General features: G+C 46.7%; 8 non-coding genes across 8 annotated transcripts; all 8 read right to left on the reverse strand.

The window, feature by feature from the left end:
- Positions 1 to 4550: 4550 nt before the first annotated feature.
- On the reverse strand, positions 4551 to 4623 carry TRNAI-GAU (transfer RNA isoleucine (anticodon GAU)). The gene has a single exon. It is a non-coding gene; the product is annotated as a tRNA-Ile (tRNA).
- Positions 4624 to 5284: 661 nt separating this feature from the next.
- TRNAN-GUU (transfer RNA asparagine (anticodon GUU)) lies at positions 5285 to 5357 on the reverse strand. The gene has a single exon. It is a non-coding gene; the product is annotated as a tRNA-Asn (tRNA).
- A 9904-nt stretch (positions 5358 to 15261) lies between these two features.
- Positions 15262 to 15334, reverse strand: TRNAN-GUU (transfer RNA asparagine (anticodon GUU)). The gene has a single exon. It is a non-coding gene; the product is annotated as a tRNA-Asn (tRNA).
- Positions 15335 to 17023: 1689 nt separating this feature from the next.
- TRNAI-GAU (transfer RNA isoleucine (anticodon GAU)) lies at positions 17024 to 17090 on the reverse strand. The gene has a single exon. It is a non-coding gene; the product is annotated as a tRNA-Ile (tRNA).
- Positions 17091 to 18784: 1694 nt separating this feature from the next.
- TRNAI-GAU (transfer RNA isoleucine (anticodon GAU)) lies at positions 18785 to 18857 on the reverse strand. The gene has a single exon. It is a non-coding gene; the product is annotated as a tRNA-Ile (tRNA).
- A 660-nt stretch (positions 18858 to 19517) lies between these two features.
- TRNAN-GUU (transfer RNA asparagine (anticodon GUU)) lies at positions 19518 to 19590 on the reverse strand. Its single transcript has one exon. It is a non-coding gene; the product is annotated as a tRNA-Asn (tRNA).
- A 1102-nt stretch (positions 19591 to 20692) lies between these two features.
- TRNAI-GAU (transfer RNA isoleucine (anticodon GAU)) lies at positions 20693 to 20765 on the reverse strand. Its single transcript has one exon. It is a non-coding gene; the product is annotated as a tRNA-Ile (tRNA).
- Positions 20766 to 21279: 514 nt separating this feature from the next.
- On the reverse strand, positions 21280 to 21352 carry TRNAN-GUU (transfer RNA asparagine (anticodon GUU)). The gene has a single exon. It is a non-coding gene; the product is annotated as a tRNA-Asn (tRNA).
- Positions 21353 to 21779: the final 427 nt, after the last annotated feature.

Genomic DNA, 21779 nt, shown 5'->3' on the forward strand with positions numbered 1-21779 from the left:
CACCGCTCCCGGATGGGCTCGAACCACAAACCTTTTGAATAACAGCTGAACGCGCTAACCTTTGCGCCACGGAAGACCAAAAATTAAATGTTCGTCAGTTATTTTTAAAAAACTCTGAATTTTACGTTACATCTAAGACCTCACAACACAGCTCCCGGATGGGCTCGAACCACCAACCTTTCGGTTAACAGCCTACGGCGTTAACCATTGCGCAACGGAAGCCCAAAGATTAAATGTTCGTCAGGTATTGTGGAAAAACTTTGGATTTTTAGGTTACATGTGAGATTTCACAACACCGCTCCCGGGTGGGCTCGAACCACCAACCTTTCGGTTAACAGCCGAACGCGCTAACCGTTGCTTCACGGAAGCCCAAAAATTAAATGTTCGTCAGGTATTGTGGAAAAACTTTGACTTTTTACGTCACATCTGAGACCTCACAACACCGCTCACGGATGGGCTCGAACCACCAACCTTTCGGTTAACAGCCGAACGCGCTAACCATTGCGCCACGGAAGCTCAGAAATGAAATGGTCGTCAGGTATTGTGGAAAAACTTTGGCATTTGACATTACGTTTGAGATCTCACAACACCGCTCCCGGGTGGGCTCGAACCACCAACCTTTCGGTTAACAGCCGAAAGCGCTAACCATTGCGCCACGGAAGCTCGAAAATTAAACGGTCGTCAGGTATTCTGGAAAAATTTTGGGTTTTTACGTAACATTTGAGACTTCACAACACGGCAGCTGGGTGGGCTCGAACCACCAACCTTTTGGTTAACATCCGAACGCGCTAACCTTCGAGCCAAGGAAGCTCAGAAATGAAATGGTCGTCAGGTATTGTGGAAAAACTCTGACTTTTTACGTCACATCCGAGACTTCAAAACACCGCTCCCGGATGGGCTCGAACCACAAACCTTTTGAATAACAGCTGAACGCGCTAACCATTGCGCCACGGAAGCCCAAAAATTAAATGTTCGTCAGATATTTTTAAAAAACTCTGAATTTTACGTTACATCTAAGACCTCACAACACAGCTCCCGGATGGGCTCGAACCACCAACCTTTCGGATAACAGCCGACGGCGTTAACCATTGCGCAACGGAAGCCCAAAGATTAAATGTTCGTCAGGTATTGTGGAAAAACTTTGGATTTTTAGGTTACATGTGAGATTTCACAACACCGCTCCCGGGTGGGCTCGAACCACCAACCTTTTGGTTAACATCCGAACGCGCTAGACTTCGAGCCAAGGAAGCTCAGAAATTAAATGGTCGTCAGGTATTGTGGAAAAACTTTGACTTTTTACGTCACATCTGAGACCTCACAACACCGCTCACGGATGGGCTCGAACCACCAACCTTTCGGTTAACAGCCGACCGCGCTAACCATTGCGCCACGGAAGCCCAAAAATTAAATGGTCGTCGGGTATTGTGGAAACACTTTGACTTTTTACGTCACATCTGAGACCTCACAACACCGCTCACGGATGGGCTCGAACCACCAACCTTTCGGTTAACAGCCGAACGCGCTAACCATTGCGCCACGGAAGCCCTAAGATTAAATGTTCGTCAGGTATTTTTAAAAAACTCTGAATTTTACGTTACATCTAAGACCTCACAACACCGCTCCCGGATGGGCACGAACCACCAACCTTTCGGTTAACAGCCGACGGCGTTAACCATTGCGCAACGGAAGCCCAAAGATTAAATGTTCGTCAGGTATTGTGGAAAAACTTTGAAATTTTACGTCACATCTGAGACCTCACAACACCGCTCCCGGGTGGGCTCGAACCACCAACCTTTCGGTTAACAGCCGAACGCGCTAACCGTTGCTTCACGGAAGCCCAAAAATTAAATGTTCGTCAGGTATTGTGGAAAAACTTTGACTTTTTACGTCACATCTGAGACCTCACAACACCGCTCACGGATGGGCTCGAACCACCAACCTTTCGGTTAACAGCCGAACGCGCTAACCATTGCGCCACGGAAGCTCAGAAATGAAATGGTCGTCAGGTATTGTGGAAAAACTTTGACTTTTTACGTCACATCTGAGACCTCACAACACCGCTCCCGGATGGGCTCGAACCACCAACCTTTCGGTTAACAGCCGAACGCGCTAACCATTGCGCCACGGAAGCTCAGAAATTAAATGGTCGTCAGGTATGTGGAAAAACTTTGACTTTTTACGTCACATCCGAGACTTCAAAACACCGCTCCCGGATGGGCTCGAACCACAAACCTTTTGAATAACAGCTGAACGCGCTAACCTTTGCGCCACGGAAGACCAAAAATTAAATGTTCGTCAGTTATTTTTAAAAAACTCTGAATTTTACGTTACATCTAAGACCTCACAACACAGCTCCCGGATGGGCTCGAACCACCAACCTTTCGGTTAACAGCCTACGGCGTTAACCATTGCGCAACGGAAGCCCAAAGATTAAATGTTCGTCAGGTATTGTGGAAAAGCTTTGACTTTTTACGTCACATCTGAGATTTCACAACACCGCTCCCGGGTGGGCTCGAACCACCAACCTTTCGGTTAACAGCCAAACGCGCTAACCGTTGCTTCACGGAAGCCCAAAAATTAAATGTTCGTCAGGTATTGTGGAAAAACTTTGACTTTTTACGTCACATCTGAGACCTCACAACACCGCTCACGGATGGGCTCGAACCACCAACCTTTCGGTTAACAGCCGAACGCGCTAACCATTGCGCCACGGAAGCTCAGAAATGAAATGGTCGTCAGGTATTGTGGAAAAACTTTGGCATTTGACATTACGTTTGAGATCTCACAACACCGCTCCCGGGTGGGCTCGAACCACCAACCTTTCGGTTAACAGCCGAAAGCGCTAACCATTGCGCCACGGAAGCTCGAAAATTAAACGGTCGTCAGGTATTCTGGAAAAATTTTGGGTTTTTACGTAACATTTGAGACTTCACAACACGGCAGCTGGGTGGGCTCGAACCACCAACCTTTTGGTTAACATCCGAACGCGCTAACCTTCGAGCCAAGGAAGCTCAGAAATGAAATGGTCGTCAGGTATTGTGGAAAAACTCTGACTTTTTACGTCACATCCGAGACTTCAAAACACCGCTCCCGGATGGGCTCGAACCACAAACCTTTTGAATAACAGCTGAACGCGCTAACCATTGCGCCACGGAAGCCCAAAAATTAAATGTTCGTCAGATATTTTTAAAAAACTCTGAATTTTACGTTACATCTAAGACCTCACAACACAGCTCCCGGATGGGCTCGAACCACCAACCTTTCGGATAACAGCCGACGGCGTTAACCATTGCGCAACGGAAGCCCAAAGATTAAATGTTCGTCAGGTATTGTGGAAAAACTTTGGATTTTTAGGTTACATGTGAGATTTCACAACACCGCTCCCGGGTGGGCTCGAACCACCAACCTTTTGGTTAACATCCGAACGCGCTAGACTTCGAGCCAAGGAAGCTCAGAAATTAAATGGTCGTCAGGTATTGTGGAAAAACTTTGACTTTTTACGTCACATCTGAGACCTCACAACACCGCTCACGGATGGGCTCGAACCACCAACCTTTCGGTTAACAGCCGACCGCGCTAACCATTGCGCCACGGAAGCCCAAAAATTAAATGGTCGTCGGGTATTGTGGAAACACTTTGACTTTTTACGTCACATCTGAGACCTCACAACACCGCTCACGGATGGGCTCGAACCACCAACCTTTCGGTTAACAGCCGAACGCGCTAACCATTGCGCCACGGAAGCCCTAAGATTAAATGTTCGTCAGGTATTTTTAAAAAACTCTGAATTTTACGTTACATCTAAGACCTCACAACACCGCTCCCGGATGGGCACGAACCACCAACCTTTCGGTTAACAGCCGACGGCGTTAACCATTGCGCAACGGAAGCTCAGAAATTAAATGGTCGTCAGGTATGTGGAAAAACTTTGACTTTTTACGTCACATCTGAGACCTCACAACACCACTTCCGGATGGTCTCGAACCACCAACCTTTTGAATAACAGCTGAACGCTCTAACCATTGCGCCACGGAAGCCCAAAAATTAAATGTTCGTCAGTTATTTTTAAAAAACTCTGAATTTTACGTTACATCTAAGACCTCACAACACCGCTCCCGGATGGGCTCGAACCACCAACCTTTCGGTTAACAGCCGACGGCGTTAACCATTGCGCAACGGAAGCCCAAAGATTAAATGTTCGTCAGGTATTGTGGAAAAACTTTGGATTTTTACGATACCTGTGAGATTTCACAACTCCGCTCCCGGGTGGGCTCGAACCACCAACCTATTAGTTAACAGCCGAACGCGCTAACCATTGAGCCACGGAAGCCAAAAATTAAATGTTCGTCAGGTATTGTGGAAAAGCTTTGACTTTTTACGTCACATCTGAGATTTCACAACACCGCTCCCGGGTGGGCTCGAACCACCAACCTTTCGGTTAACAGCCGAACGCGCTAACCAATGCGCCTCGGAAGCCCAAAAATTAAATGTTCGTCAGGTATTGTGGAAAAACTTTGACTTTTTACGTCACATCTGAGACCTCACAACACCGCTCATGGATGGGCTCGAACCACCAACCTTTCGGTTATCAGCCGAACGCGCTAACCATTGCGCCACGGAAGCCCAAAAACTAAATGGTCGTCGGGTATTGTGGAAACACTTTGGCTTTTTACGTTACATGTGAGAGCTCACAACACCGCTCCCGGGTGGGCTCGAACCATCAACCTTTCGGTTAACTGCCGAACGCGCTAACCGTTGCGCCACAGAAGCCCAAAGATTAAATGTTCGTCAGGTATTTTTAAAAAACTCTGAATTTTACGCTACATCTAAGACATCACAACACCGCTCCCGGATGGGCTCGAACCACCAACCTTTCGGTTAACAGCCGACGGCGTTAACCATTGCGCAACGGAAGCCCAAAGATTAAATGTTCGTCAGGTATTGTGGAAAAACTTTGAAATTTTACGTCACATCTGAGACCTCACAACACCGCTCCCGGATGGGCTCGAACCACCAACCTTTCGGTTAACAGCGAAACGCGCTAACCATTGCGCCACGGAAGCTCAAAAATTAAATGGTCGTCAGGTATTGTGGAAAAACTTTGACTTTTTACGTCACATCTGAGACCTCAAAACACCGCTCCCGGATGGTCTCGAACCACCAACCTTTCAGTTAACAGCCGAACGCGCTAACCATTGCGCCACGGAAGCCCAAAGATTAAATGTTCGTCAGGTATTGTGGAAAAACTTTGGCATTTGACATTACGTTTGAGATCTCACAACACCGCTCCCGGGTGGGCTCGAACCACCAACCTTTCGGTTAACAGCCGAACGCGCTAACCATTGCGCCACGGAAGCTCAGAAATGAAATGGTCGTCAGGTATTGTGGAAAAACTTTGGCATTTGACATTACGTTTGAGATCTCACAACACCGCTCCCGGGTGGGCTCGAACCACCAACCTTTCGGTTAACAGCCGAAAGCGCTAACCATTGCGCCACGGAAGCTCGGAAATTAAACGGTCGTCAGGTATTCTGGAAAAATTTTGGCTTTTTACGTAACATTTGAGACTTCACAACACGGCAGCTGGGTGGGCTCGAACCACCAACCTTTTGGTTAACATCCGAACGCGCTAACCTTCGAGCCAAGGAAGCTCAGAAATGAAATGGTCGTCAGGTATTGTGGAAAAACTCTGACTTTTTACGTCACATCCGAGACTTCAAAACACCGCTCCCGGATGGGCTCGAACCACAAACCTTTTGAATAACAGCTGAACGCGCTAACCATTGCGCCACGGAAGCCCAAAAATTAAATGTTCGTCAGATATTTTTAAAAAACTCTGAATTTTACGTTACATCTAAGACCTCACAACACAGCTCCCGGATGGGCTCGAACCACCAACCTTTCGGATAACAGCCGACGGCGTTAACCATTGCGCAACGGAAGCCCAAAGATTAAATGTTCGTCAGGTATTGTGGAAAAACTTTGGATTTTTAGGTTACATGTGAGATTTCACAACACCGCTCCCGGGTGGGCTCGAACCACCAACCTTTCGGTTAACAGCCGAACGCGCTAACCGTTGCTTCACGGAAGCCCAAAAATTAAATGTTCGTCAGGTATTGTGGAAAAACTTTGACTTTTTACGTCACATCTGAGACCTCACAACACCGCTCACGGATGGGCTCGAACCACCAACCTTTCGGTTAACAGCCGAACGCGCTAACCATTGCGCCACGGAAGCTCAGAAATGAAATGGTCGTCAGGTATTGTGGAAAAACTTTGGCATTTGACATTACGTTTGAGATCTCACAACACCGCTCCCGGGTGGGCTCGAACCACCAACCTTTCGAATAACAGCCGAAAGCGCTAACCATTGCGCCACGGAAGCTCGAAAATTAAACGGTCGTCAGGTATTCTGGAAAAATTTTGGCTTTTTACGTAACATTTGAGACTTCACAACACGGCAGCTGGGTGGGCTCGAACCACCAACCTTTTGGTTAACATCCGAACGCGCTAACCTTCGAGCCAAGGAAGCTCAGAAATGAAATGGTCGTCAGGTATTGTGGAAAAACTATGACTTTTTACGTCACATCCGAGACTTCAAAACACCGCTCCAGGATGGGCTCGAACCACAAACCTTTTGAATAACAGCTGAACGCGCTAACCATTGCGCCACGGAAGCCCAAAAATTAAATGTTCGTCAGATATTTTTAAAAAACTCTGAATTTTACGTTACATCTAAGACCTCACAACACAGCTCCCGGATGGGCTCGAACCACCAACCTTTCGGATAACAGCCGACGGCGTTAACCATTGCGCAACGGAAGCCCAAAGATTAAATGTTCGTCAGGTATTGTGGAAAAACTTTGACTTTTTGCGTCACATCTGAGACTTCACAACACCGCTCCCGGATGGGCTCGAACCACAAACCTTTTGAATAACAGCTGAACGCTCTAACCATTGCGCCACGGAAGACCAAAAATTAAATGTTCGTCAGTTATTTTTAAAAAACTCTGAATTTTACGTTACATCTAAGACCTCACAACACCGCTCCAGGATGGGCTCGAACCACAAACCTTTCGGTTAACAGCCGAACGCGCTAACCATTGCGCCACGGAAGCCCAAAGATTAAATGTTCGTCAGGTATTGTGGAAAAACTTTGACTTTTTACGTCACATCTGAGACTTCACAACACCGCTCCCGGATGGGCTCGAACCACAAACCTTTTGAATAACATCTGAACGCTCTAACCATTGCGCCACGGAAGACCAAAAATTAAATGTTCGTCAGTTATTTTTAAAAAACTCTTTATTTTACGTTACATCTAAGACCTCACAACACAGCTCCCGGATGGGCTCGAACCACCAACCTTTCGGTTAACAGCCGACGGCGTTAACCATTGCGCAACGGAAGCCCAAAGATTAAATGTTCGTCAGGTATTGTGGAAAAACTTTGGATTTTTAGGTTACATGTGAGATTTCACAACACCGCTCCCGGGTGGGCTCGAACCACCAACCTTTCGGTTAACAGCCGAACGCGCTAACCGTTGCTTCACGGAAGCCCAAAAATTAAATGTTCGTCAGGTATTGTGGAAAAACTTTGACTTTTTACGTCACATCTGAGACCTCACAACACCGCTCACGGATGGGCTCGAACCACCAACCTTTCGGTTAACAGCCGAACGCGCTAACCATTGCGCCACGGAAGCTCAGAAATGAAATGGTCGTCAGGTATTGTGGAAAAACTTTGACTTTTTACGTCACATCTGAGACCTCACAACACCGCTCCCGGATGGGCTCGAACCACCAACCTTTCGGTTAACAGCCGAACGCGCTAACCATTGCGCCACGGAAGCTCAGAAATTAAATGGTCGTCAGGTATGTGGAAAACTTTGACTTTTTACGTCACATCCGAGACTTCAAAACACCGCTCCCGGATGGGCTCGAACCACAAACCTTTTGAATAACAGCTGAACGCGCTAACCTTTGCGCCACGGAAGACCAAAAATTAAATGTTCGTCAGTTATTTTTAAAAAACTCTGAATTTTACGTTACATCTAAGACCTCACAACACAGCTCCCGGATGGGCTCGAACCACCAACCTTTCGGTTAACAGCCTACGGCGTTAACCATTGCGCAACGGAAGCCCAAAGATTAAATGTTCGTCAGGTATTGTGGAAAAACTTTGGATTTTTAGGTTACATGTGAGATTTCACAACACCGCTCCCGGGTGGGCTCGAACCACCAACCTTTTGGTTAACATCCGAACGCGCTAGACTTCGAGCCAAGGAAGCTCAGAAATTAAATGGTCGTCAGGTATTGTGGAAAAACTTTGACTTTTTACGTCACATCTGAGACCTCACAACACCGCTCACGGATGGGCTCGAACCACCAACCTTTCGGTTAACAGCCGACCGCGCTAACCATTGCGCCACGGAAGCCCAAAAATTAAATGGTCGTCGGGTATTGTGGAAACACTTTGACTTTTTACGTCACATCTGAGACCTCACAACACCGCTCACGGATGGGCTCGAACCACCAACCTTTCGGTTAACAGCCGAACGCGCTAACCATTGCGCCACGGAAGCCCTAAGATTAAATGTTCGTCAGGTATTTTTAAAAAACTCTGAATTTTACGTTACATCTAAGACCTCACAACACCGCTCCCGGATGGGCACGAACCACCAACCTTTCGGTTAACAGCCGACAGCGTTAACCATTGCGCAACGGAAGCCCAACGATTAAATGTTCGTCAGGTATTGTGGAAAAACTTTGGATTTTTACGTTACATGTGAGATTTCACAACACCGCTCCCGGATGGGCTCGAACCACCAACCTTTCGGTTAACAGCCGACGGCGTTAACCATTGTGCAACGGAAGCCCAAAGATTAAATGTTCGTCAGGTATTTTTAAAAAACTCTGGATTTTTACGTTACATGTGAGATCTCACAACACCGCTCCCGGATGGGCTCGAACCACCAACCTTTCGGTTAACAGCCGACGGCGTTAACCATTGTGCAACGGAAGCCCAAAGATAAAATGTTCGTCAGGTCTTTTTTAAAAAACTCTGGATTTTTACGTTACATGTCAGATCTCACAACACCGCTCCCGGGTGGGCTCGAACCACCAACCTTTCGGTTAACAGCCGAACGCCCTAACCATTGCGCCACGGAAGCCCAAAGATTAAATGTTCGTCAGGTATTGTGGAAAAACTTTGACTTTTTGCGTCACATCTGAGACTTCACAACACCGCTCCCGGATGGGCTCGAACCACAAATCTTTTGAATAACAGCTGAACGCTCTAACCATTGCGCCACGGAAGACCAAAAATTAAATGTTCGTCAGTTATTTTTAAAAAACTCTGAATTTTACGTTACATCTAAGACCTCACAACACCGCTCCAGGATGGGCTCGAACCACAAACCTTTCGGTTAACAGCCGAACGCGCTAACCATTGCGCCACGGAAGCCCAAAGATTAAATGTTCGTCAGGTATTGTGGAAAAACTTTGACTTTTTACGTCACATCTGAGACTTCACAACACCGCTCCCGGATGGGCTCGAACCACAAACCTTTTGAATAACATCTGAACGCTCTAACCATTGCGCCACGGAAGACCAAAAATTAAATGTTCGTCAGTTATTTTTAAAAAACTCTGAATTTTACGTTACATCTAAGACCTCACAACACAGCTCCCGGATGGGCTCGAACCACCAACCTTTCGGTTAACAGCCGACGGCGCTAACCATTGCGCCACGGAAGACCAAAAATTAAATGTTCGTCAGTTATTTTTAAAAAACTCTGAATTTTACGTTACATCTAAGACCTCACAACACCGCTCCCGGATGGGCTCGAACCACAAACCTTTCGGTTAACAGCCGAACGCGCTAACCATTGCGCCACGGAAGCCCAAAGATTAAATGTTCGTCAGGTATTGTGGAAAAACTTTGACTTTTTACGTCACATCTGAGACTTCACAACACCGCTCCCGGATGGGCTCGAACCACAAACCTTTTGAATAACATCTGAACGCTCTAACCATTGCGCCACGGAAGACCAAAAATTAAATGTTCGTCAGTTATTTTTAAAAAACTCTTTATTTTACGTTACATCTAAGACCTCACAACACAGCTCCCGGATGGGCTCGAACCACCAACCTTTCGGTTAACAGCCGAAGGCGTTAACCATTGCGCAACGGAAGCCCAAAGATTAAATGTTCGTCAGGTATTGTGGAAAAACTTTGGATTTTTAGGTTACATGTGAGATTTCACAACACCGCTCCCGGGTGGGCTCGAACCACCAACCTTTCGGTTAACAGCCGACGGCGTTAACCATTGTGCAACGGAAGCCCAAAGATAAAATGTTCGTCAGGTCTTTTTTAAAAAACTCTGGATTTTTACGTTACATGTCAGATCTCACAACACCGCTCCCGGGTGGGCTCGAACCACCAACCTTTCGGTTAACAGCCGAACGCCCTAACCATTGCGCCACGGAAGCCCAAAGATTAAATGTTCGTCAGGTATTGTGGAAAAACTTTGACTTTTTGCGTCACATCTGAGACTTCACAACACCGCTCCCGGATGGGCTCGAACCACAAATCTTTTGAATAACAGCTGAACGCTCTAACCATTGCGCCACGGAAGACCAAAAATTAAATGTTCGTCAGTTATTTTTAAAAAACTCTGAATTTTACGTTACATCTAAGACCTCACAACACCGCTCCAGGATGGGCTCGAACCACAAACCTTTCGGTTAACAGCCGAACGCGCTAACCATTGCGCCACGGAAGCCCAAAGATTAAATGTTCGTCAGGTATTGTGGAAAAACTTTGACTTTTTACGTCACATCTGAGACTTCACAACACCGCTCCCGGATGGGCTCGAACCACAAACCTTTTGAATAACATCTGAACGCTCTAACCATTGCGCCACGGAAGACCAAAAATTAAATGTTCGTCAGTTATTTTTAAAAAACTCTGAATTTTACGTTACATCTAAGACCTCACAACACAGCTCCCGGATGGGCTCGAACCACCAACCTTTCGGTTAACAGCCGACGGCGCTAACCATTGCGCCACGGAAGACCAAAAATTAAATGTTCGTCAGTTATTTTTAAAAAACTCTGAATTTTACGTTACATCTAAGACCTCACAACACCGCTCCCGGATGGGCTCGAACCACAAACCTTTCGGTTAACAGCCGAACGCGCTAACCATTGCGCCACGGAAGCCCAAAGATTAAATGTTCGTCAGGTATTGTGGAAAAACTTTGACTTTTTACGTCACATCTGAGACTTCACAACACCGCTCCCGGATGGGCTCGAACCACAAACCTTTTGAATAACATCTGAACGCTCTAACCATTGCGCCACGGAAGACCAAAAATTAAATGTTCGTCAGTTATTTTTAAAAAACTCTTTATTTTACGTTACATCTAAGACCTCACAACACAGCTCCCGGATGGGCTCGAACCACCAACCTTTCGGTTAACAGCCGAAGGCGTTAACCATTGCGCAACGGAAGCCCAAAGATTAAATGTTCGTCAGGTATTGTGGAAAAACTTTGGATTTTTAGGTTACATGTGAGATTTCACAACACCGCTCCCGGGTGGGCTCGAACCACCAACCTTTCGGTTAACAGCCGAACGCGCTAACCGTTGCTTCACGGAAGCCCAAAAATTAAATGTTCGTCAGGTATTGTGGAAAAACTTTGACTTTTTACGTCACATCTGAGACCTCACAACACCGCTCACGGATGGGCTCGAACCACCAACCTTTCGGTTAACAGCCGACGGCGTTAACCATTGTGCAACGGAAGCCCAAAGATAAAATGTTCGTCAGGTCTTTTTTAAAAAACTCTGGATTTTTACGTTACATGTCAGATCTCACAACACCGCTCCCGGGTGGGCTCGAACCACCAACCTTTCGGTTAACAGCCGAACGCCCTAACCATTGCGCCACGGAAGCCCAAAGATTAAATGTTCGTCAGGTATTGTGGAAAAACTTTGACTTTTTGCGTCACATCTGAGACTTCACAACACCGCTCCCGGATGGGCTCGAACCACAAACCTTTTGAATAACAGCTGAACGCTCTAACCATTGCGCCACGGAAGACCAAAAATTAAATGTTCGTCAGTTATTTTTAAAAAACTCTGAATTTTACGTTACATCTAAGACCTCACAACACCGCTCCAGGATGGGCTCGAACCACAAACCTTTCGGTTAACAGCCGAACGCGCTAACCATTGCGCCACGGAAGCCCAAAGATTAAATGTTCGTCAGGTATTGTGGAAAAACTTTGACTTTTTACGTCACATCTGAGACTTCACAACACCGCTCCCGGATGGGCTCGAACCACAAACCTTTTGAATAACATCTGAACGCTCTAACCATTGCGCCACGGAAGACCAAAAATTAAATGTTCGTCAGTTATTTTTAAAAAACTCTGAATTTTACGTTACATCTAAGACCTCACAACACAGCTCCCGGATGGGCTCGAACCACCAAACTTTCGGTTAACAGCCGACGGCGCTAACCATTGCGCCACGGAAGACCAAAAATTAAATGTTCGTCAGTTATTTTTAAAAAACTCTGAATTTTACGTTACATCTAAGACCTCACAACACCGCTCCCGGATGGGCTCGAACCACAAACCTTTCGGTTAACAGCCGAACGCGCTAACCATTGCGCCACGGAAGCCCAAAGATTAAATGTTCGTCAGGTATTGTGGAAAAACTTTGACTTTTTACGTCACATCTGAGACTTCACAACACCGCTCCCGGATGGGCTCGAACCACAAACCTTTTGAATAACATCTGAACGCTCTAACCATTGCGCCACGGAAGACCAAAAATTAAATGTTCGTCAGTTATTTTTAAAAAACTCTTTATTTTACGTTACATCTAAGACCTCACAACACAGCTCCCGGATGGGCTCGAACCACCAACCTTTCGGTTAACAGCCGACGGCGTTAACCATTGCGCAACGGAAGCCCAAAGATTAAATGTTCGTCAGGTATTGTGGAAAAACTTTGGATTTTTAGGTTACATGTGAGATTTCACAACACCGCTCCCGGGTGGGCTCGAACCACCAACCTTTCGGTTAACAGCCGAACGCGCTAACCGTTGCTTCACGGAAGCCCAAAAATTAAATGTTCGTCAGGTATTGTGGAAAAACTTTGACTTTTTACGTCACATCTGAGACCTCACAACACCGCTCACGGATGGGCTCGAACCACCAACCTTTCGGTTAACAGCCGAACGCGCTAACCATTGCGCCACGGAAGCTCAGAAATGAAATGGTCGTCAGGTATTGTGGAAAAACTTTGACTTTTTGAGTCACATCTGAGACCTCACAACACCGCTCCCGGATGGGCTCGAACCACCAACCTTTCGGTTAACAGCCGAACGCGCTAACCATTGCGCCACGGAAGCTCAGAAATTAAATGGTCGTCAGGTATGTGGAAAAACTTTGACTTTTTACGTCACATCCGAGACTTCAAAACACCGCTCCCGGATGGGCTCGAACCACAAACCTTTTGAATAACAGCTGAACGCGCTAACCTTTGCGCCACGGAAGCCCAAAAATTAAATGTTCGTCAGTTATTTTTAAAAAACTCTGAATTTTACGTTACATCTAAGACCTCACAACACAGCTCCCGGATGGGCTCGAACCACCAACCTTTCGGTTAACAGCCTACGGCGTTAACCATTGCGCAACGGAAGCCCAAAGATTAAATGTTCGTCAGGTATTGTGGAAAAACTTTGGATTTTTACGTTACCTGTGAGATTTCACAACACCGCTACCGGGTGGGCTCGAACCACCAACCTTTCGGTTAACAGCCGACGGCGTTAACCATTGCGCAACGGAAGCCCAAAGATTAAATGTTCGTCAGGTATTGTGGAAAAACTTTGGATTTTTACGTTACCTGTGTAATTTCACAACACCGCTCCCGGGTGGGCTCGAACCACCAACCTTTTGGTTAACATCCGAACGCGCTAGACTTCGAGCCAAGGAAGCTCAGAAATTAAATGGTCGTCAGGTATTGTGGAAAAACTTTGACTTTTTACGTCACATCTGAGACCTCACAACACCGCTCACGGATGGGCTCGAACCACCAACCTTTCGGTTAACAGCCGACCGCGCTAACCATTGCGCCACGGAAGCCCAAAAATTAAATGGTCGTCGGGTATTGTGGAAACACTTTGGCTTTTTACATTACATGTGAGAGCTCACAACAACGCTCCCGGGTGGGCTCGAACCACCAACCTTTCGGTTAACAGCCGACGGCGTTAACCATTGTGCAACGGAAGCCCAAAGATTAAATGTTCGTCAGGTACTTTTAAAAAACTCTGGATTTTTACGTTACATGTGAGATCTCACAACACCGCTCCCGGATGGGCTCGAACCACCAACCTTTCGGTTAACAGCCGACGGCGTTAACCATTGTGCAACGGAAGCCCAAAGATAAAATGTTCGTCAGGTCTTTTTTAAAAAACTCTCGATTTTTACGTTACATGTGAGATCTCACAACACCGCTCCCGGGTGGGCTCGAACCACCAACCTTTCGGTTAACAGCCGAACGCCCTAACCATTGCGCCACGGAAGCCCAAAGATTAAATGTTCGTCAGGTATTGTGGAAAAACTTTGACTTTTTGCGTCACATCTGAGACTTCACAACACCGCTCCCGGATGGGCTCGAATCACAAACCTTTTGAATAACAGCTGAACGCTCTAACCATTGCGCCACGGAAGACCAAAAATTAAATGTTCGTCAGTTATTTTTAAAAAACTCTGAATTTTACGTTACATCTAAGACCTCACAACACCGCTCCAGGATGGGCTCGAACCACAAACCTTTCGGTTAACAGCCGAACGCGCTAACCATTGCGCCACGGAAGCCCAAAGATTAAACGTTCGTCAGGTATTGTGGAAAAACTTTGGATTTTTACGTTACCTGTGAGATTTCACAACACCGCTCCCGGGTGGGCTCGAACCACCAACCTTTTGGTTAACATCCGAACGCGCTAGACTTCGAGCCAAGGAAGCTCAGAAATTAAATGGTCGTCAGGTATTGTGGAAAAACTTTGACTTTTTACGTCACATCTGAGACCTCACAACACCGCTCACGGATGGGCTCGAACCACCAACCTTTCGGTTAACACCCGACCGCGCTAACCATTGCGCCACGGAAGCCCAAAAATTAAATGGTCGTCGGGTATTGTGGAAACACTTTGGCTTTTTACATTACATGTGAGAGCTCACAACAACGCTCCCGGGTGGGCTCGAACCACCAACCTTTCGGTTAACAGCCGAACGCGCTAACCATTGCGCCACGGAAGCCCTAAGATTAAATGTTCGTCAGGTATTTTTAAAAAACTCTGAATTATACGTTACATCTAAGACCTCACAACACCGCTCCCGGATGGGCTCGAACCACCAACCTTTCGGTTAACAGCCGACAGCGTTAACCATTGCGCAACGGAAGCCCAACGATTAAATGTTCGTCAGGTATTGTGGAAAAACTTTGGATTTTTACGTTACATGTGAGATTTCACAACACCGCTCCCCGGTGGGCTCGAACCACCAACCTTTCGGTTAACAGCCGAACGCGCTAACCATTGCGCCACGGAAGCTCAGAAATGAAATGGTCGTCAGGTATTGTGGAAAAACTTTGACTTTTTACGTCACATCTGAGACCTCACAACACCGCTCCCGGATGGGCTCGAACCACCAACCTTTCGGTTAACAGCCGACGGCGTTAACCATTGTGCAACGGAAGCCCAAAGATTAAATGTTCGTCAGGTATTTTTAAAAAACTCTGGATTTTTACGTTACATGTGAGATCTCACAATACCGCTCCCGGATGGGCTCGAACCACCAACCTTTCGGTTAACAGCCGACGGCGTTAACCATTGTGCAACGGAAGCCCAAAGATAAAATGTTCGTCAGGTCTTTTTTAAAAAACTCTGGATTTTTACGTTACATGTGAGATCTCACAACACCGCTCCCGGGTGGGCTCGAACCACCAACCTTTCGGTTAACAGCCGAACGCCCTAACCATTGCGCCACGGAAGCCCAAAGATTAAATGTTCGTCAGGTATGGTGGAAAAACTTTGACTTTTTGCGTCACATCTGAGACTTCACAACACCGCTCCCGGATGGGCTCGAACCACAAACCTTTTGAATAACAGCTGAACGCTCTAACCATTGCGCCACGGAAGACCAAAAATTAAATGTTCGTCAGTTATTTTTAAAAAACTCTGAATTTTACGTTACATCTAAGACCTCACAACACCGCTCCAGGATGGGCTCGAACCACAAACCTTTCGGTTAACAGCCGAACGCGCTAACCATTGCGCCACGGAAGCCCAAAGATTAAACGTTCGTCAGGTATTGTGGAAAAACTTTGACTTTTTACGTCACATCTGAGACTTCACAACACCGCTCCCGGATGGGCTCGAACCACAAACCTTTTGAATAACATCTGAACGCTCTAACCATTGCGCCACGGAAGACCAAAAATTAAATGTTCGTCAGTTATTTTTAAAAAACTCTTTATTTTACGTTACATCTAAGACCTCACAACACAGCTCCCGGATGGGCTCGAACCACCAACCTTTCGGTTAACAGCCGACGGCGTTAACCATTGCGCAACGGAAGCCCAAAGATTAAATGTTCATCAGGTATTGTGGAAAAACTTTGGATTTTTACGTTACCTGTGAGATTTCACAACTCCGCTCCCGGGTGGGCTCGAACCACCAACCTATTAGTTAACAGCCGAACGCGCTAACCATTGAGCCACGGAAGCCCAAAAATTAAATGTTCGTCAGGTATTGTGGAAAAGCTTTGACTTTTTACGTCAAATCTGAGATTTCACAACACCGCTCCCGGGTGGGCTCGAACCACCAACCTTTCGGTTAACAGCCGAACGCGCTAACCAATGCGCCACGGAAGCCCAAAAATAAAATGTTCGTCAGGTATTGTGGAAAAACTTTGACTTTTTACGTCACATCTGTGACCTCACAACACCGCTGACGGATGGGCTCGAACCACCAACCTTTCGGTTATCAGCCGAACGCGCTAACCATTGCGCCGCGGAAGCCCAAAAACTAAATGGTCGTCGGGTATTGTGGAAACACTTTGGCTTTTTACGTTACATGTGAGAGCTCACAACACCGCTCCCGGGTGGGCTCGAACCATCAACCTTTCGGTTAACTGCCGAACGCGCTAACCGTTGCGCCACAGAAGCCCAAAGATTAAATGTTCGTCAGGTATTTTTAAAAAACTCTGAATTTTACGTTACATCTAAGACCTCACAACACAGCTCCCGGATGGGCTCGAACCACCAACCATTCGGTTAACAGCCGACGGCGTTAACCATTGCGCCACGGAAGACCAAAAATTAAATGTTCGTCAGTTATTTTTAAAAAACTCTGAATTTTACGTTACATCTAAGACCTCACAACACCGCTCCCGGATGGGCTCGAACCACAAACCTTTCGGTTAACAGCCGAACGCGCTAACCATTGCGCCACGGAAGCCCAAAGATTAAATGTTCGTCAGGTATGGTGGAAAAACTTTGACTTTTTACGTCACATCTGAGACTTCACAACACCGCTCCCGGATGGGTTCGAACCACAAACCTTTTGAATAACATCTGAACGCTCTAACCATTGCGCCACGGAAGACCAAAAATTAAATGTTCGTCAGTTATTTTTAAAAAAACTCTGAATTTTACGTTACATCTAAGACCTCACAACACAGCTCCCGGATGGGCTCGAACCACCAACCTTTCGGTTAACAGCCGACGGCGTTAACCATTGCGCAACGGAAGCCCAAAGATTAAATGTTCGTCAGGTATTGTGGAAAAACTTTGGATTTTTAGGTTACATGTGAGATTTCACAACACCGCTCCCGGGTGGGCTCGAACCACCAACCTTTCGGTTAACAGCCGAACGCGCTAACCGTTGCTTCACGGAAGCCCAAAAATTAAATGTTCGTCAGGTATTGTGGAAAAACTTTGACTTTTTACGTCACATCTGAGACCTCACAACACCGCTCACGGATGGGCTGGAACCACCAACCTTTCGGTTAACAGCCGAACGCGCTAACCATTGCGCCACGGAAGCTCAGAAATGAAATGGTCGTCAGGTATTGTGGAAAAACTTTGACTTTTTACGTCACATCTGAGACCTCACAACACCGCTCCCGGATGGGCTCGAACCACCAACCTTTCGGTTAACAGCCGAACGCGCTAACCATTGCGCCACGGAAGCTCAGAAATTAAATGGTCGTCAGGTATGTGGAAAAACTTTGACTTTTTACGTCACATCTGAGACCTCACAACACCGCTTCCGGATGGTCTCGAACCACCAACCTTTTGAATAACAGCTGAACGCTCTAACCATTGCGCCACGGAAGCCCAAAAATTATATGTTCGTCAGTTATTTTTAAAAAACTCTGAATTTTACGTTACATCTAAGACCTCACAACACCGCTCCCGGATGGGCTCGAACCACCAACCTTTCGGTTAACAGCCGACGGCGTTAACCATTGCGCAACGGAAGCCCAAAAATTAAATGTTCGTCAGGTATTGTGGAAAAGCTTTGACTTTTTACGTCACATCTGAGATTTCACAACACCGCTCCCGGGTGGGCTCGAACCACCAACCTTTCGGTTAACAGCCGAACGCGCTAACCAATGCGCCACGGAAGCCCAAAAATTAAATGTTCGTCAGGTATTGTGGAAAAACTTTGACTTTTTACGTCAACATCTGAGACCTCACAACACCGCTCACGGATGGGCTCGAACCACCAACCTTTCGGTTATCAGCCGAACGCGCTAACCATTGCGCCACGGAAGCCCAAAAGCTAAATGGTCGTCGGGTATTGTGGAAACACTTTGGCTTTTTACGTTACATGTGAGAGCTCACAACACCGCTCCCGGGTGGGCTCGAACCATCAACCTTTCGGTTAACTGCCGAACGCGCTAACCGTTGCTCCACAGAAGCCCAAAGATTAAATGTTCGTCAGGTATTTTTAAAAAACTCTGAATTTTACGTTACATCTAAAACCTCACAACACCGCTCCTGGATGGGCTCGAACCACCAACCTTTCGGTTAACAGCCGAACGCGCTAACCATTGCGCCACGGAAGCCCAAAAATTAAATGTTCGTCAGTTATTTTTAAAAAACTCTGAATTTTACGTTACATCTAAGACCTCACAACACCGCTCCCGGATGGGCTCGAACCACCAACCTTTCGGTTAACAGCCGACGGCGTTAACCATTGCGCAACGGAAGCCCAAAGATTAAATGTTCGTCAGGTATTGTGGAAAAACTTTGAAATTTTACGTCACATCTGAGACCTCACAACACCGCTCCCGGATGGTCTCGAACCACCAACCTTTCAGTTAACAGCCGAACGCGCTAACCATTGCGCCACGGAAGCCCAAAGATTAAATGTTCGTCAGGTATTGTGGAAAAACTTTGGCATTTGACATTACGTTTGAGATCTCACAACACCGCTCCCGGGTGGGCTCGAACCACCAACCTTTCGGTTAACAGCCGAACGCGCTAACCATTGCGCCACGGAAGCTCAGAAATGAAATGGTCGTCAGGTATTGTGGAAAAACTTTGACTTTTTACGTCACATCTGAGACCTCACAACACCGCTCCCGGATGGGCTCGAACCACGAACCTTTCGGTTAACATCCGAACGCGCTAACCTTCGAGCCAAGGAAGCTCAGAAATGAAATGGTCGTCAGGTATTGTGGAAAAACTCTGACTTTTTACGTCACATCCGAGACTTCAAAACACCGCTCCCGGATGGGCTCGAACCACAAACCTTTTGAATAACAGCTGAACGCGCTAACCATTGCGCCACGGAAGCCCAAAAATTAAATGTTCGTCAGATATTTTTAAAAAACTCTGAATTTTACGTTACATCTAAGACCTCACAACACAGCTCCCGGATGGGCTCGAACCACCAACCTTTCGGTTAACAGCCGACGGCGTTAACCATTGTGCAACGGAAGCCCAAAGATTAAATGTTCGTCAGGTATTGTGGAAAAACTTTGACTATTTACGTCACATCTGAGACTTCACAACACCGCTCCCGGATGGGCTCGAACCACAAACCTTTTGAATAACAGCTGAACGCTCTAACCTTTGCGCCACGGAAGCCCAAAAATTAAATGTTCGTCAGTTATTTTTAAAAAACTCTGAATTTTACGTTACATCTAAGACCTCACAACACAGCTCCCGGATGGGCTCGAACCACCAACCTTTCGGTTAACAGCCGACGGCGTTAAACATTGCGCAACGGAAGCCCAAAGATTAAATGTTCGTCAGGTATTGTGGAAAAACTTTGGATTTTTACGTTACCTGTGAGATTTCACAACACCGCTACCGGGTGGGCTCGAACCACCAACCTTTTGGTTAACATCCGAACGCGCTAGACTTCGAGCCAAGGAAGCTCAGAAATGAAATGGTCGTCAGGTATTGTGGAAAAACTCTGACTTTTTACGTCACATCCGAGACTTCAAAACACCGCTCCCGGATGGGCTCGAACCACCAACCTTTCAGTTAACAGCCGACGGCGTTAACCATTGCGCAACGGAAGCCCAAAAATTAAATATTCGTCAGGTATTGTGGAAAAGCTTTGACTTTTTACGTCAACATCTGAGACCTCACAACACCGCTCACGGATGGGCTCGAACCACCAACCTTTCGGTTATCAGCCGAACGCGCTAACCATTGCGCCACGGAAGCCCAAAAGCTAAATGGTCGTCGGGTATTGTGGAAACACTTTGGCTTTTTACGTTACATGTGAGAGCTCACAACACCGCTCCCGGGTGGGCTCGAACCATCAACCTTTCGGTTAACTGCCGAACGCGCTAACCGTTGCGCCACAGAAGCCCAAAGATTAAATGTTCGTCAGGTATTTTTAAAAAACTCTGAATTTTACGTTACATCTAAAACCTCACAACACCGCTCCTGGATGGGCTCGAACCACCAACCTTTCGGTTAACAGCCGAACGCGCTAACCATTGCGCCACGGAAGCTCAAAAAATAAATGGTCGTCAGGTATTGTGGAAAAACTTTGACTTTTTACGTCACATCTGAGACCTCAAAACACCGCTCCCGGATGGTCTCGAACCACCAACCTTTCAGTTAACAGCCGAACGCGCTAACCATTGCGCCACGGAAGCCCAAAGATTAAATGTTCGTCAGGTATTGTGGAAAAACTTTGGCATTTGACATTACGTTTGAGATCTCACAACACCGCTCCCGGGTGGGCTCGAACCACCAACCTTTCGGTTAACAGCCGAACGCGCTAACCATTGCGCCACGGAAGCTCAGAAATGAAATGGTCGTCAGGTATTGTGGAAAAACTTTGACTTTTTACGTCACATCTGAGACCTCACAACACCGCTCCCGGATGGGCTCGAACCACCAACCTTTCGGTTAACATCCGAACGCGCTAACCTTCGAGCCAAGGAAGCTCAGAAATGAAATGGTCGTCAGGTATTGTGGAAAAACTCTGACTTTTTACGTCACATCCGAGACTTCAAAACACCGCTCCCGGATGGGCTCGAACCACAAACCTTTTGAATAACAGCTGAACGCGCTAACCATTGCGCCACGGAAGCCCAAAAATTGAATGTTCGTCAGATATTTTTAAAAAACTCTGAATTTTACGTTACATCTAAGACCTCACAACACAGCTCCCGGATGGGCTCGAACCACCAACCTTTCGGTTAACATCCGAACGCGCTAGACTTC

This window comes from Phalangium opilio, unplaced genomic scaffold, assembly GCF_054372755.1.
Source record: "Phalangium opilio isolate 3A_F unplaced genomic scaffold, DU_Popi_V2 ptg000031l_1, whole genome shotgun sequence".
Classification (NCBI taxonomy): Eukaryota; Metazoa; Arthropoda; class Arachnida; order Opiliones; family Phalangiidae; genus Phalangium; species Phalangium opilio.